The sequence below is a fragment of the Ursus arctos genome, unplaced genomic scaffold, assembly GCF_023065955.2.
Source record: "Ursus arctos isolate Adak ecotype North America unplaced genomic scaffold, UrsArc2.0 scaffold_5, whole genome shotgun sequence".
Classification (NCBI taxonomy): domain Eukaryota; kingdom Metazoa; phylum Chordata; class Mammalia; order Carnivora; family Ursidae; genus Ursus; species Ursus arctos.
In genome coordinates this window covers 42,518,021-42,533,657 of record NW_026623067.1, presented here as the reverse complement: position 1 = coordinate 42,533,657, position 15,637 = coordinate 42,518,021, and the positions used below count along the sequence as shown (strand labels likewise).

The following is a 15,637-nucleotide window of genomic DNA, read 5'->3' as shown; positions in this document are numbered from 1 at the left end:
CTGGAAGCTGCAAGAGGGAAGGGAGGAGCCTCCCCTAGAGGTCTTGGAGGGAGCATCGCCCTGCCAACATCTGGATCTTGGACTCGGAGCCTCCCGAACCCGGGAGAGATTAAGTTTCCACTGCTGTAAGCCAGCCAGTTTGTGGCCCTCGGTTACCGCAGTGCTGTGAACCCGGTGCCGCCCATCAGCACAGGAATGGAACGTGCTCGCTTTTGCAAGGGCAGCAGAACACAACAGGGCTGCGGAGCCTGTGTCCTGAAGCCTGAGCTGCCTTCCACATTTACTGCGTGTGTAACTATGGGCAAATTTACTAATGCCTCTGTGCCTCAGTGTCTTCATCTGTAAAAGGAAGATGCTGACCTCAGAGGGCCGTGAGGATTCTAACAAGCCAGGATTCTTAGCACACTGCCTGGCAAGTAGAGTGGACTCGGCAAATAGGAGCTGTTGTAACAGTTTAACTGCTACCTTATATTCCCAGCAAATTATGTTAGTTTTCCATTTACAGCTGGGATATAAAGTTTTCTTTTCAATTAAATTTTAGATTAAAATTGAATCCATTCAAATAATATTAAGTAAATGACAGTATGGGTGATTGGTGGACGTGGCAAACATTTTGAAGGCGGTGAAACCCATTTTAGTGGCTAGTTGTATATGCCAGGTGCTGCTCAAAGTGCTCTGTGTGTTTGAAGACATTTAATTCCCTCACCCCTCAAGAAGATGCTATTATAGCTCCATTTTCCAGAAAAGGAACCTGAGCCACAGAGCAGTTAAGCGATTTGCCCACGGCCACATAGCTGTTAGGTGATAGGCAATTAGGGTCTTGAGGCTGTGCTCTTGACCTCTGCACTAAGCAAGTGGAGAAGGCTTCTGGCCAAGAGGTTTTCCTGGGCTAGAGTGGTTGTCCCAGCTGGGAGTCTGCTCTCCAGACATGAACCCAGCCTGGGGAGGAGCTCTGGAGGTTGTGGTGGCCATCCCCACAGATCCTCAGCTGTTCCCGTCTGACAAAATGATTCCTCTCCTCCCGGCCCTCCCTTTTGGATGTCCAGAGCAGCTGCCAGGCATCAACGCCCTCTGGGAAAATCAAATGCTCAGTGTTGATATTTAATCTATGATAACATGTTCCCCCTCCAAGCCAGCTACTGAAAAAACCACGCCCGAGGGACAATGAAACCGGTTTTATTGTTCCATGCTAAAACAAACATCGGGCTTCACAAGCTTACAGCTGGGAACAGTGCACAGTTCTGACGAAGGGGACTTGGGTAATGTCCCCACTTTGGCATGATGGGCGCCTCCCTGCATGGAGAGCAGACGGTACTGCGGGCCCTGATCTCTGGCGTGGGTCCCCTGTACTGGTGGGAGCTGCAAGTGGACCTGTCCAGCGAGGGGACCCCTTTTTCCCTTGGCTTCTTCTCCTTAGTCTGGCTGCTAAAGAGCAAACTCAACACTTCATTAGAGCCAGAAACCCAAACAAAACTCTGGGCTCCAAAAATCAGTGGTTCTACCACCAAATCATGGAGCAGAAAACAGAATTGGTATGTGGACAGTTCTTTGAAAGCTAATGTGGAGAGTGGTCCCGAAGCAAGGCAGCTTCAGGTCCTGACTTCTGGTTTCCTCCAGAACACATCAAGTACAAGAAAAGAAGGACCAAAAATACGTGCTTTCTTTCCAGGAGAAAAGTGAACCAACACACAACTCTCATATTAAATTTCCCATTTCCTCAGACCTGCAAAGAGCTGTCAGTGGTACAAATTCGAGGGGTTCCCGACAGTGAAGGCATGTTCTATGTATTTTTCTTTTCACTAGAAAATTTCTTTTGGTTTTCCGAAGATGTAAGTGTGGAACAGCTCTCTGATGACTCCACGTGGGCAAACAACACAGACACACAAGCAATGGACATTTCAAAGTAATCCATACAGATTATTAGAAATTACAAAACTAGAAAACACATAAAACCCCACTAAACTTCTTGCCTTTACAGTGGAATATACTAAGGAAATAAGCTGCCAGCCTTGGAACTTTCTATGTTTTGGAACAAAGATATGAAAACTTTGGAAGTCCTTAAGTGTCCCTTGCTCTATAAAATAATTTTTATAAGTTTCTATATTTTATATATCTAAGCTTTATTTATACAGTAGTCCATAATGGTTAAGATTTTACACCCTATTTTATAAACATCACTCACATATGTATTATCAAGATTCTCTTTTGGTCTATTAAAAACACTGTACTTAAAAAAAGAAGACACAAGAGTCTATAGGTTCTCTGCTTACATTTCCGTGGGGGAGTGAATGTCTTTCTGCTTTTTCCTCTAAACGACATCTTCTCCCTGAGCCACATGGAAGAAGAGGCAACAATTCCAGAGGGTGAAACTTAGACTCTCTGGTTAGCAGACTATTCTAGGGCAAACTTCTGGGCTGATCTCATTCTGACCATTTCATTCATCCTCACCCACTTCCCCACTCCTTCCACTACTTTTTGGCCCATGACTTCTTGGAATCTCTATGGTAGAATCTATATGGTGGAATTGACAGTCCAGAGATGATTACTTTAGGAAAGAAGGAGAGTGGGGGTGCTTTTCTTAAGCCTCTGTTTGGCTGGCAACAAACCAGATTCTTCATTTACTGTTTAAAAAGAAATATTTGGTCTATTAGCTAAGCAGAGTCAAAGGAAAAGCTAAATGTCCATGAAACCCTCCACTTGATAAGTCATGGAAAATTCCCAGACACTTAAAAAACAGCAAGTGTACAAATTAGGAGTGGTGATGTCTTGTTGCTGTCAATGGGAGAAGAAGAAAAGGTGAGAGGAAGCACATGGGGATGAGAGGCCCTTGAACACTAGACTTAGCTAATTGTGGTCTAATTAGCTAATGTGGTCTAATGGTTTCTGGGGACTTAAAGTTGTTGTGTGTCCACCGCCACCCCCAATTTATACAACTTGCTTTTGTGTGGGCAGTTTGCCTGTACTTTACCTTTCCAAGCATCATCTATAAAAGTAAAATTCCTTCCAACTCTGACATTCGAATGACTTTTCTCTGGAAAATGAAGTCACTGAAACTTAATTATAGGTGGGCTGTAAGGCCTCATGGTAGTAACAAGTAGATTCCAGAATCTTAGGGCAGCATTTCTAGATCCTTTGCTGCTGGGGCTAAAGAGGAGCCAACCAAACCTGAATTCATCCAAGAGGAAATGGAACCAACATTGAGTCAGAGGAGTTAAGAAGGGAGGACAAACGATTGGCAACAGCATCACTGACCACGTGTGAGAGGCAGTGTCATCCCTGAATTATCCTTTCTGTGGTTTCTCCATACCTTTTAGCTTCTCCCTCACCACCGGGCAGATAAAGCCAATACTTTGGAGTTGTTGTTGCTTATTATCACTTTCCCCTGGGGTTAACTGAGAGGAGGGTGTGGCCAAAACGTCCCAGTTACTCATTTAATTAAGAGCCGGGTGCTGGTTTGAGTCCTGCATATGGCAGCTTCACATAGAAGAAAACATTCCTGTAACCACAAAATATATTCCTTACTCTGCTTGGTTTGGCTGATGCTTGCTCCTGCTTACAAGCAGGACTGCATGAAAGGCTGAGGCGGCTTCAGTGCAAAGTGTAATCCTGAGCTTTAAAACAACCAATGTATCCAAATACTGCTGTGTTCTTGTCATTGTCTTTAACAATCAGGGCAGCATGTGCTTTTAAAAATAAATTCTCATTGATGTCTTAATATAGGGGAGAAGATGAAATGTATGGCTCGAAGAGTCTCAGGGTACTTTTGAATTGCATTTATCGGTACCGTGGCTCTCTGTAGTTAACACAGGTAATCTACAATTTGTATTTTAGGGTAGGGGGACCTTGCTGGCTCAGTCAGGAGAGTGTGTGACTCTTGATATCAGGATTGAGTTTGAGCCCCACGCTGGGTGTAACATTTGTATTCTAGTTTTAAACATTTGTATTCTAGTTTTAAAACCAGGCATAGAAGATCTCTAATGACTTGCCCTTTAAAATGACTTGTTTCTGAGCAAAAAAGAATACATAGTTATAAGTGATTTTACATCTTTAGACTTCGAGTAGCCTCTCTGTAGTCTGTGGTAGCTCTCTTATTACATCATGGATTTTTCTTCTGAAATTCTTTATGTATCAAGCCCTCATTTCTTTAATCAGTATGTCCTAACAGAAACCCTCTCGATGAGACAGTGTTGTGGGGGAAAGATAGCATGGAATCAGATTGGAAAAGAACACAGATATGGTGGAAAGACTCAGGATACTTGGTGGGAGTCAGGAGAGGGGGTTAAAGTTATGGGTGTCATGAAGAGGCACTGACCTCTCTGGCTTGAATATTCAAGAGGAGAATATCATACCATCCCCTGCCTGCACTGCTCCAAAGGTGAGCTGCACAGACTGGTCAGTCATAGAGCTGGAAGGAATTTGATGTCTAGTCTTTTCATTTGTCAGGTAGGTGCCAAGGTGGGAAAAACTGACAAGATACAGTTTGGCTCTGACAAAAGACAGAATAGCAGAAGGGGTGGGAGTAACCTGGAACAGCCCGTGAGTCATGTGCTGTTCCCCATGCTGGCTCACCACCCACGATGCTCTGGATGAAGACAGATGTGTTCCTTCTCCTATTGCCCTTCTGTCCCAGAGGCCAGCCTGTTGGTACTCTGGTACCAACCCTGATGTCCGAGGACTATCACATGGTCCACAAACTCTCCATTGAGCAGTTTCCATCCAAGCAGATCATTTGTTCTCTTCAGTATCCCAGTTGTTGCTAGCTCCTCCTGGGAAGATGACCAAGGCAGGGTCTGCGAAGGTGAAAAAGATTTCAGAATCTATTCAGTGTGAGAGCACCCTGGAAAGAACTATAGTTTTCTTGAAAATTATTAAGCCTTTTGGACAGAAGTCTTTCTTTTCATTTCACAGAAGAGGTATTCATCCTTCCGGGAGGTACACAGCGTCTAGTTCCCCACTACTGGTGATGCTAACTGTGGTCTTTTGGTTAAGGTGGTTCTCTACCCGGCTTCTCCGCTATCAAGTTGCTGTTTTCCCCTTTGTGATTAATAAGTGTTGTAAGAGGAAAAACTCTGAGCTCTTCTTTCATCCACTAATTTTAGTATCTACTGATGATTCTCGCCTGAACCAAGTATTGGTCTAGTGGTTGCCAAATGGTAGTTTTTTAAAAATTCCATCATTCCTTCTACATTTAGTAGTTGGCACTCTACTATATGGAAAAGCTTTTCCTTATATTTATATAGCATGGACTCAGGGATTTCTATGTGAAGCTATAGATTATTATCTGTTACTGCCAAAAATGAGTAATCTGAGTCTAATGATGGAGAAATAGCAGACAAACCCCAATGGAGATTCTACAAAAAAAAAAAAAAAAGACCTATATTCTTCAAAACGTTAAGGTCATAGAAGACAGTGAATCTTAAGGAACTGCTCCAGATTGAAACTAAAAAGAGATGGTAATTAAATCCATTATGTGGTCCTACATGGGATCCTAGATAAGACGTTACATTTTTTTTTTTTCTGTGAAGGAAAAAGAGTAGACAGTAGGAAACACAGGAGCGTAATTACGTAAGATCTGTAGACTAGTTAACTGTTCTTTATCGGTGTTGCCTTCCTGGTTTGGGTCATTGTATTGTGGGTTTGTAAGAGCACATCCTTGTTTAGCGGACACGCTGAAATGTTTAGGGATAGATGGGTGTTTGATCTTCAACTTATTCTCAGATGGTTCAGAAAATTTATATATATGTAATTTACATTAAATATATATGTAATATTTAATTAATATATATTATATAAGACCATATAATGAGATAGAAAATCAAAATATGGTAAGATGTTAATATCTAGGGCATCTTGCTTTGAAGGGTATTTACCAGCCCCCAGAATTTCTCCGAGGCCTCAAGTACTCTCAAATACTCTCCTTGGATGGCCAAACTCAACCTGCATCCTCACCGTGCCCTCGTGTGTAACCAGTGTCGTGCTTGCCCTGTCCAGCCCACAGCCCCTCTTCTGTCCCTGAGGCTGAGAACGTTCAGAAGAAAGGGCAGCAACAGTTTGGGCTGCCCTGTCCAGGTGAATGCAGGCAGTCTGACACCCAGCCGGGGAGCTGGCTGCTCTCCATGACTTTGCTGCTTGGCTCCTGGCCCTCCGGAGGGCAAGTGAAGTTCCAGCTGATCATGCCGAAGGGGGACAGGAGAACGCCTAAAGGCTGGTAGGAAATTCGTCTAAGAGCGTTAGGAAGACTTGCCTTCTGAAAGACTCAGCCTCAGAGTCTGACCATTAGTTCCCATGAAAACCCAGTAAAACCAGAAGTGAGCAGGAGAGGGAGTTGGCCATCTCTTGCCCAATTGTTTTCATCTGGGCCTGATTTCTTTTCTCTCTGAGGACTCTGGCTGATTTAACAGACCAGTTTTCTCTTTGGGGTAGCTTCAGTGATGTTCACAGTTTCATTCCTTGCAGGATGGCATGGGATTGATCTTGCCAGCAATTTATGGGAAACACTGAGGCTTCCCCAAACCCTCACTCTCCAAACGCAGAGCTCTGATCCACTGCTACAGAGTTGGCGCTGAAGAAGCCTTGAGTTTTCCAGCAGGCAGCTGCCTTTGGACTCAGAACTGAGCTGCTTTGAGCTCGTAGGGCCTGCAAATGCAATGCAGCGTTTACTCATTTGCTGACGTGCTCCATTCAGCGCAACAGCAAGGAAGAGCTGTCGGAGTCTCCAGGTGGCTGTTTACATTCAGCGGGGGAAGCAGGCATGAATACAAAGTCTGTGATTACTAGGATGCATTCTCCGTCCCACCATGTCAGTAAGTTACGTAGGATTTGCAATTATGCTCTCTTCACTGTATACCGCCCGACGTGGGCAGGACTTTTATCCTGCCGTTGGTGACTTTTAGCCCTTAAAAGGGAAGCCACCTGTGTTGGAGTTTTCTTGCTTCTCTTCCGTGTACCTAAATTGGTGCTTGAGCTGGTCCTGGGCACATGCCTTTGGAGGTGGGTTAATATCACTTGGGCCCAGAAAATGGCTGCTTTCATCTGCAGATCGGGCCTGGTGTCAGCAGCTGGGAGCGTGTCCCTCTGAGACCGAAGGCAAGGTGGTCTGAAATAATGGCACCTGGATCTCAAGGAAGTAGTGCTGGTTTGTTTGCTCTTTTAACTACATTTATTGTGATGTAGCATTTCTGAGAGGGAGTGCAGGGGCAGGAAGTAATAAGGAAGTAACTGCCCAGGGAAGGCCGGCTGCCACATTAATCTGACCTTCTAGGTTGTGCTAAATGATGTAGAAAGAACTTCAACTCGAAAATCGACAATAGGCACCTGAAAATCCCATCTGAGGTGGGAGGCGTGAATTTACCTATGGCTGGCCGAGCATAGTGTAGTCCGGGAAGCAGCCCTTGTCAGTGCTGGGGCTACAGGCCAGGGGTCTTAGGATTAGTCCAGTGATAACTCTTTGTTTACTGACCGCTCAGAGGACAAGTCTATTTGAAGTAGAAAAACCTGATGTCTGCAGGAAAGCTTTTATGTTTCATTGTAAATGAGGTGGCAAGCAGTTAGCAGCATAGACTGGAGTCAGATTGCCTAGAACTCCACCAATTCCTAGCTGTGTGGCCCTGCGGAAGTTGTTTACTCGCTCTAGGTCTGAGTTTCTTTATCCGTAAAATGGGGATGGTAATAGTATTTACTTTGTATGGTTGCTGTGAGACGTTTAAATCAGTAAATACTAGTTAAGCACAGAGAACAGTGTTTGGCACATAGTAGGGGATCTGTAATTGTTGGCATGGAAGTATCCTGATACGTTGAGAGACCTCTTGAAGGCTGTTTCTTGTGATCCTGCTTCTCGATTATCTCCAAGAATGGAAAATGCTACAGGTGGAGACCGATCACTAAATGGGCTCATTGTCACACTCACTGCTCCAGATTCCTTTGCCTTAAAGACTTAAATCTCTGTTCTCACTGTTGAGTTCTGACCGTTTCACACACTAATTTAAAAATAAGGATAATAATAACTTTAGATGGTTGCTGTGTGATAGTCTCTCTTATTCTCCCCATTATATGGATGGGAAAATTGAGACTCAGAGAAGTGAAGTAATTTGCCCAAAGTCACACAGTGAGTCACACCTGAGATACAAGTCAAGTGTTTCAGTTCTGTAGCCTGGGCTCTTCCCTGCTCTGGCGGAGAAAGACTGCGGCTGGCGGTGGGGAAGAGCAGAGGCGGGAGGCGGGAGGTTCCCAACTAACAGCGTTCAGAGAGAGAGTGCGTGCGTATGGAAATTCAGTATGTATATCCTAATGATAATGAAGCAGATGCCATGCCTTGACTACACAGGTCCAACAGCTGTCCTGACTGCTTTTAAAAAATGACCGATAGCTTTTTGCTTGTTGCAACGTCGTTGCTTAAAGAGCTGTGAGGGCCAGGCCCCTTGGGAGGTGTTCCGACCCTACGGGCCTGGAATGCTAGTGCATAGGCCCAGCCCTTTGTTTTCGAGACACAAACAGGGCTGGGGAAAGGGCAGCCGCTTGCCTCTATGCTTGTGGCATCTCCCCTGAGCTCCTCCTGCCTGTGCAAGGGGCCTGCTTGGCATGAACAAAGAGGGTGGACCTATTCTTCAATTGTTGATTGAACACCTATTTATTGTATGATCAAAAATGTTGGATAAATGAATGAATCTCCTTGACATCTGGGCCTGTTTCTGTTCGCCTGGCCACAGGGCATATCTGGTTCCTTCTCGGTCTTCAATCTCAGTTCGCATGTCACCGCCTTGGACAAACCTTTCCTGGTCACTCTACCTAATGTGGCTTGTCCCCCTCAGCCATTCTTTGTCTAGTCTCTTTGTGTCCTTCGTAACACCTGTCACATCGAAGCCGTGCCGTGTGTTTACCATGTACCCCCTTCCCAAAGGCGGGAACTGTCCCTGCATGGTTCACTGCTGGATCCCAGCTCTGGTACAAAGCCTGCACACGCTCGGTGCTCAAGCGATGTTTATTCAGGGGAATTAAACAGATAAAGGAGTGAGGTGACACTGAGGTCTACACAGGAGGAAACTCTTCTGTGACTTTAAATGGCGGTGGGGTGAGAGCTAGGATGTCGGCCTGCAGCCCCTTGGTCATCACGGTGTGTCCAGCAGGAGCAGAACTAATCGGCACATGCATTTTCTGAATTATGAGGTGCGCCAGGGGCATGTAATTTCTGTTAATTGGCGCCAAGGAGGAGGGGTTTTCATCGAACTCACAGCCAGCTGGAAGCATGTCCGTGTCAGACCGATCCGCAAAGCCGAATGGATGTGTCACCAGCGCTGTCAGCCTTGTCAGCTGCAAGTCCCCAACCAGCGGGGCTCGGGCGCACAGACAAGCCTACACTTCCACCAGGTGGGCACGAGGTGGGGCACTCAGAAGAGGAAAGACTTGTGGGCGTTATGGCAGAAGCTGCGTTGAAAAAAACTGTCATATTACCTCGCCCCTGGGCTATTTACCAGCTTAGGCTTCCTTACTGTGACTTTAGATGAGTAGTGTACCCTCTGAGCCTCAGTTGTTTGATCTCATAAATAGGGGATCCTAACACTTAAGACTTAACAGATGGAATTGTTGTGAGGATTCACTGGGAAACACGCATGTGAATAATCACGATAGCTGACACCACCGAGCGTTTTCTATGTGCGGGGTACCGTGCTGATGACTTTGCGTCCATTCTCTCATTTCCTCCCCACCACACCACTCCAAGAACAACAATTACTACCTGCATCCGACAAGCCAGGGGACTAAAGGCTGGGGAGATTAAATGACTTGCCCACAGTGGCACAGGGAGGACACACAGAGCCTGCATTTGAATTCGGGTTACTGGGCTGGCTGTGCTCCTCCCCGCCCTCCAAGCACCCCCTGAGGGGTTAGCGCAGTACCTGGCATGGAGCGCACGGCTAGCGAGTGGCAGCTTAGAATCTGTTCTACTTGGTGTTTCCCGCTTAGAGTCTGTTCTCCTACTTAGTGTTTCCGCTGCTCACCTGCCTTCAAGCCTCTCTCGTGCCTGCAGCCTCCTCCGACAGCTCTCACTTCTAGATTCCTTGTGTACATGAGCATCTGGCCTCCCTGCTCCCATCACGTTCCCTACAACCCTATGAAGGGCTGATATCTTGTTGGCACTCTTCAGATGAGTCAAGAAAGTCTCAGGTTAGTTAGCTTGGTCCAAGGTCAGAGAGCCAAGAAGACCAGGATTTGAACCCAGGGACTTGTGATTCCAGAGCCCAGGTGCGTTCTCTCCACATGGCAACCATTTCTTCATGCTAACATCTTTCAGAACCCGTTTCTCCTCCTTGAAGCCCCCTGACAACTGAAACACACCGTCGTTACTCTCCCTCTTCTCATTTCCATTCCTATGATAGAGGCTAGTTTTTACTGTGCTCTCCTTCATGTCCATTTATTGGTAATAACTACCATGTGTCGAACCCGTCGATGTACCCCATACGACGACTGGAGCTCTATATGCATGATTTCATTTAATCCTGATGGGAGCCTGATGAGGTGGAAGTTCTGATACCCATTTTACAGATGGGAAAACAGGTTTAGGGAGGTGTTGTAACTTATCCAAGTCTGTTTAGTCATTTGCCAAAGGAAACATGACTAGGGAGTGACAAAGCTGGGATAGAAACCCACGTGATTTGGTTCCAAAACCCATCACCCGAGCTATTATTATTATATTGCTTCTCCATATCTTATAAAGTTCTCATGGACGGGGAACATTGCTGGTGTATCTATCCCCAAATCCTTGCTGACCAAAGCTTTAAAATCTAGTCCTTTGCTGGAGGTCTCCATAATGAAGAAGCCCTAGGCTCTCAGAATGGCCAACGTCTAAAAACGGCTTAAGCTTAAAAAAGAATTGAGCTTATAAATAGAATGTGCAGAATGGGATATTTGGAAATGTGGTTCTGCTATCTAAAATTCCCTTCCAACCAGTGTTGCCCCTTCTGACTGACTGCTCTGCTCCTCGTCATGGAAGCTGGTGCTATCTCTCTTCAGCTGTGACTGACATGTCCTCTTTATGCCGTGAAGTTTTTTCCAGCTCTCTCCTCCACAGAGATGTAAAACATCTCCCCAAAGAACTGGGAATGGGGAAGGCCTAGGAATCAGGGGTAGGTACCACCCTTTGACGGTGACATTGATTTGAATTCTTTGATCCACCAGGTGGTTTTGCTGCCTCCTTACTTTTAGAGGCAAACTTGCTTTTGCTTTCTTTGTGAAGGTCTGCTGAATGCCACTAGCTCTCACAGTCCTCTTGTGTGGTCCAGGGAGTCGTCGTGTTCATGGAAAGGGCATCAGGATGGCTCTGGCCTCCAGGACACATGTGACCTACAGCAGTCAAACTCTGATGTCACGGATGCCCTTCATCAAGTCCGCCGGTCATGGTAGCACTGATTCTAATAGCATTAACTGAAGATACACAAAATGGCTTTTACAAATGCCTTTTGCCTTTCACAAATGCCTTTTGCCTTTCTCCCTGGGTCTTGGCTAGCATCCTTTTTAGTCTTTACCAGGCGGTAGCTCTCGTCCATCCAGCAGTGACCCTATTTGCATAATTAGCTTGCATCTGTGGGTGTGTATTTACCCCTGAAAGCAATCGCCTTTGAACTTTGGATAAATACCAGCATGGAACACTGGAAGATGTTCTTGCTCTCGAGCCCTCTTGTTCCCACAGAGAAGATGAAAGTGGAGGGTCATTTTGGAAATCATGTCCCCCATTTTCTGGGTCTCTGTTCTGTATCATTTAGAGTGAGGACAGGCAAAACCAGAAATAAACTCATGAAGAAGGCGAGATCTAGGGAATGCAAAATAATTATCAGGCTTTGACGTCAATGATCCAGAGCCACGTTGCAAGCTTTGGTTCTTTTTCAAGTTGCTCAGCTGTGTCCGGCTGCCCTTGGAGCAGGGGTGCATTTACTCTTTGGATATCTCTGTAGAGAACACTCTCAGTTATCTTCCTTCCCACCACTACTTCTTGATGACAAGACCCCTACAGTTTCAATCTGGGTGGGCTGGAGCCTCTGAATCAAACCATCCTCTGACCCTGTCCCCATCCGCATCCCTGTGATTTCAGAAGCACGTACCCATTTGTGTAGCCTCTGCAGCCTCACCCATGGTGTGTATTAATAGTTGCCACTGAACAGAGGGACCTGGTGATTTAAGATTAAGGTCTGGGCTTAGAGTTCTAGATTCTAGTCCTTGTTGCCTTGGACCAGTCATTTGACCTCTGAGCCTTAATTATAATTTCTAAAATAGGATAATGCAATCTCTCCCCTTGTAGGGTTGGGCAGAATTAGATGGCATAACGCATGAAAAGTTCTTGGTACACAGCAGGTGCTCAGTAAATGGTGACAATTATTGCTGGATGAGGAGTCAGAGACACTTTTTTTTTTTTTTTTAGTAGTCTCCCTGCCATCTCAAACTAATCATGAAAACTTAAGTAAGGCATTGAAACACTCTGAGTCTCAGTTTCTTGATCTGTAGTCAGGGGACAAGAATAGCTTTTCCCCACAGACTTTGTTTCAGCGGCATCCAGGTCTCTTTCGGTTTCAGATTCTGAGGAGCTGCTTCTGGTTTCTGTGTTGGGTCCCCAGAGGGGCCAGGCAAGGCCCAGAGAGAGCTGGCCGGAAAGCCCTAGACTCAAACAGCTCGGCCGCAGCCACCACCCACATTTCACCTATTCAGGAGCAGCAAGATCTCTCTAAGCAGCTGTGCTGGGAAGAAAGCGTATAAAAATCTCTCTAAACTAGAACTTCTTAAAACCAGCCATGCTGTACATCAAAATCTCAATTCCCAGCAATGACTCAAAGCCTTAGAATCCCAGTGACAGAGGCCAGATGGGAGTTCAAATATTCGGCGGGGTTTCTATGGCCTCAGGTTGCAATATCTGTTTTGACTAGTGTTTACTGAGCAGATCTATGAGCCGCACTGAAAATTCCATATGGTACATGTGCGGAAAACGTACAAGGGAACAGTAAGCACAGAGCTCAGGATAGTGGTTACGAGGGAAGTGGGGAGGAGGGGAAGAAGGAATGGCAGAAAGGAGCCCCCAGATCCAGTAAAATTACTAAGAAACACCACTCTGCGAGGCCCCTGTGTATTTTCTCTCTCCTGGGAACCACTGAGTCCCCACTGTCTTGTGGAGCCTGATCCAGAGTGGGTGACAGATAACTGGTGTTGAATGAATGGGGGGATGGGTGGGTGAACCTGGAATGCTCCTCCATGCCCGCCCCCCCCATCCCCGTCACCTTTGAGCCCAGTGCTGCTGCATTCTATCTGTTGAAGTGTAGGTCAGTAGGCAGAAGGGCTTCCTGAGAACATTTTGTTTCTGCTCTGGTCTAGGACACAATACTGAGGCCTGGCAAACAGATGGCTTGATCATTTAACATTGTTCTATTTCAAGCAAAATGTCCTTGCAAGATTTGTTCTCAGGGACATGGAGCTGCTGCAAGGATCTTTGGCGTTAACTCTAGTTTGGTCTTGCCTGCCCAACACATTCCCCGAGTGACTGCCATTCATGGTCACCTGAGAGGCTGCTGCAAGTGCTCACAGTCCCTACTCTAGGCCCGGGCAGAACTGGGGTCTTTACTGTCCAGACAGAAAGAGAGGACGCGCCAGCGGCAGCAGCTGCAGGCCCTGGCTCAGCCCAGCTTGCTCAGCACTTGCTCCCAGCGGAGAGACTTGATTGGACTTTCTCTGCCGCCTGCTGCTGCTGCTCGCTTCCCAGGAAGGGGATCCAGAGCCTGTATGACTGGTCTGTGTGGGCAGGGGTAGGGTAGAGGGTGAGGGTCATGCCTGCTCATCTCACTGGAACAAGTGACTTCCATACCTGCTTAACTGATGCCAGAGGAGCTGGGAAGCTAAAGGGTATTGCTCGTACCTGTGAAAATGCTTGCTAAAAAAGGTGGAGACTGGGGAGCAAGGGACTGCCCACCCTCCAAGTCAGCTCCTTTCCGAAGCCAAGGGCCCGATGGAAGTGATTATCAAGGGCTGTGGGCTGGGAAGAGTGCTGGGCTGGACAGCAGTGCTCGTAATCTCTGAGGGACCTCTCTGGGCCTTGTTCTCTATAACAGGGTCATAGTCAAGGTATTTAACCACTGCTACGGTGTAGGCACTAGCCAGTGAGAAGGAAGAGCAGCCTTACTGCTGAAGGTCTCCGCTGCACCCGGCCTGAGCTCCTAGGCTGTTGGAAGGTACAGCAACGGGGAGAATGTGGAGAAAGGGCCAGGGGACAGGAGTGGGGAGATGCCTCAGGGAGCTCCAAGCATCCACTGTTCACCTGTCACTACAGGCGTTGTTCAATACACTGGCAACCGGCATGGCTACATTCCCACCCTACTGCACGATATGAGAAAGGTAGATTTGATTCTTAGACATCAGAATCACTTGGGGAGTATGCTGACAACACAGATGCCTAGACCCCACCTCAAAACTATTGACTGACACCTGTCAGGCCCCGACGAAACTTATTACACTTGTGAGACCCGACTGCCTGGATCAGCTCCAAGGCTCCAGCTCTTACTCTCCAGGCGTCCCTGCAGACTGTGGAATGACGTCCAGCCCACTGACTCCAGGAGAACATGCCTAATTCAGATGTAGGTTATGTGAGTGAGGAAGCAGGCTAGGGGGCTGTGGCACACTGAAGAGTGCATGTCTGTCTAACTACAGCTTGTCCCTGACCCAGCCCTGCTGGATTGCTGCTGTTCTGGAACGGCAGGTCTGGGATGGACGGACCTTCTGAATTTTCACGAGAAGTTGGAAGTCAGTGAGCCATGTATTTAGTGGGTCAGTCCAGCACCTCGCCGACTCACAGGTGGGGGCATGCTTTAAACTCTTGGGGCTCCGAAAGCCCCGTCTGGGGGATGGTGGAGGGTAGAGGCGGTGGCACTGGTCCCACATGAGAAAGGAAGGAGACGAGCCTAGGTGAGGGTCCTGATGCTGCTTAAGGAGACCGTTTCTTCAAGTATGGCCCTAGGAGTCTGTCCTCAGCTGGCTGTGCCCCTCCGTCACCTCTCAGATGTCCCCCTGACCCCGCCCCCAATCGCAGCCTGCCCTCACACCTTTCCTCAGATGCCAGGGTCTGATCATGAGGCGAAGAGGCACCTTCCTAGTGACTCTGAGTCTTGGCTGAGGGGTGGAGCTCTCACAGGAGGGGATATCTGGCTTCAGACATGAGGTATTAGGTTCTACCTGGGATCCCTGGAATGTTCCACAAAGGAGTGGATTCCTCTAAATATAAGAGAACTTGGCTTGATTACTGCATTTAAACCCAAGTGCTAAATGCTTCTTTCTCTGCTTGGAATGCCCTTCCCCCACCCCTTTTTCTATCTGACTCTTAGTCATCCTTTAGGACTCAGCCTACCCTGTTCTCTGACCTCTATGGTGGGGCTATACTCATTTCATTTTAGCACCATTGCCCCGGACATGTTCTTGCTTTAGACTTTCTCAGCTGGAATTCCAGTGGCCTGCTCCCTCAAAAACGTTCAAGTCTGACATGTGTGAGGGGTGTACTCTGTCACTTTATAATACTACGTCAGTTTATCTCACGATAGCCCAATGAGACTGGCACTATTATCATTCCACTATTATCAGTGAGACTGGCTCAGAGAAGTTAAGTAACTTGCCCAACATC

At 46.9% G+C, this 15,637-nt stretch overlaps 1 protein-coding gene across 2 annotated transcripts in view; it reads right to left on the bottom strand.

The window, feature by feature from the left end:
- Positions 1–1,160: 1,160 nt before the first annotated feature.
- The window catches only part of SH3RF2 (SH3 domain containing ring finger 2), a 125,130-nt gene continuing 110,653 nt past the window's right edge, over positions 1,161–15,637 (bottom strand). For both annotated transcript variants that reach the window (XM_026498995.4, XM_044384184.3), the window contains one exon: positions 1,161–4,790. The gene's annotated coding sequence lies outside the window, so the exon portion shown is untranslated. The remainder of the gene's footprint in view (positions 4,791–15,637) is intronic.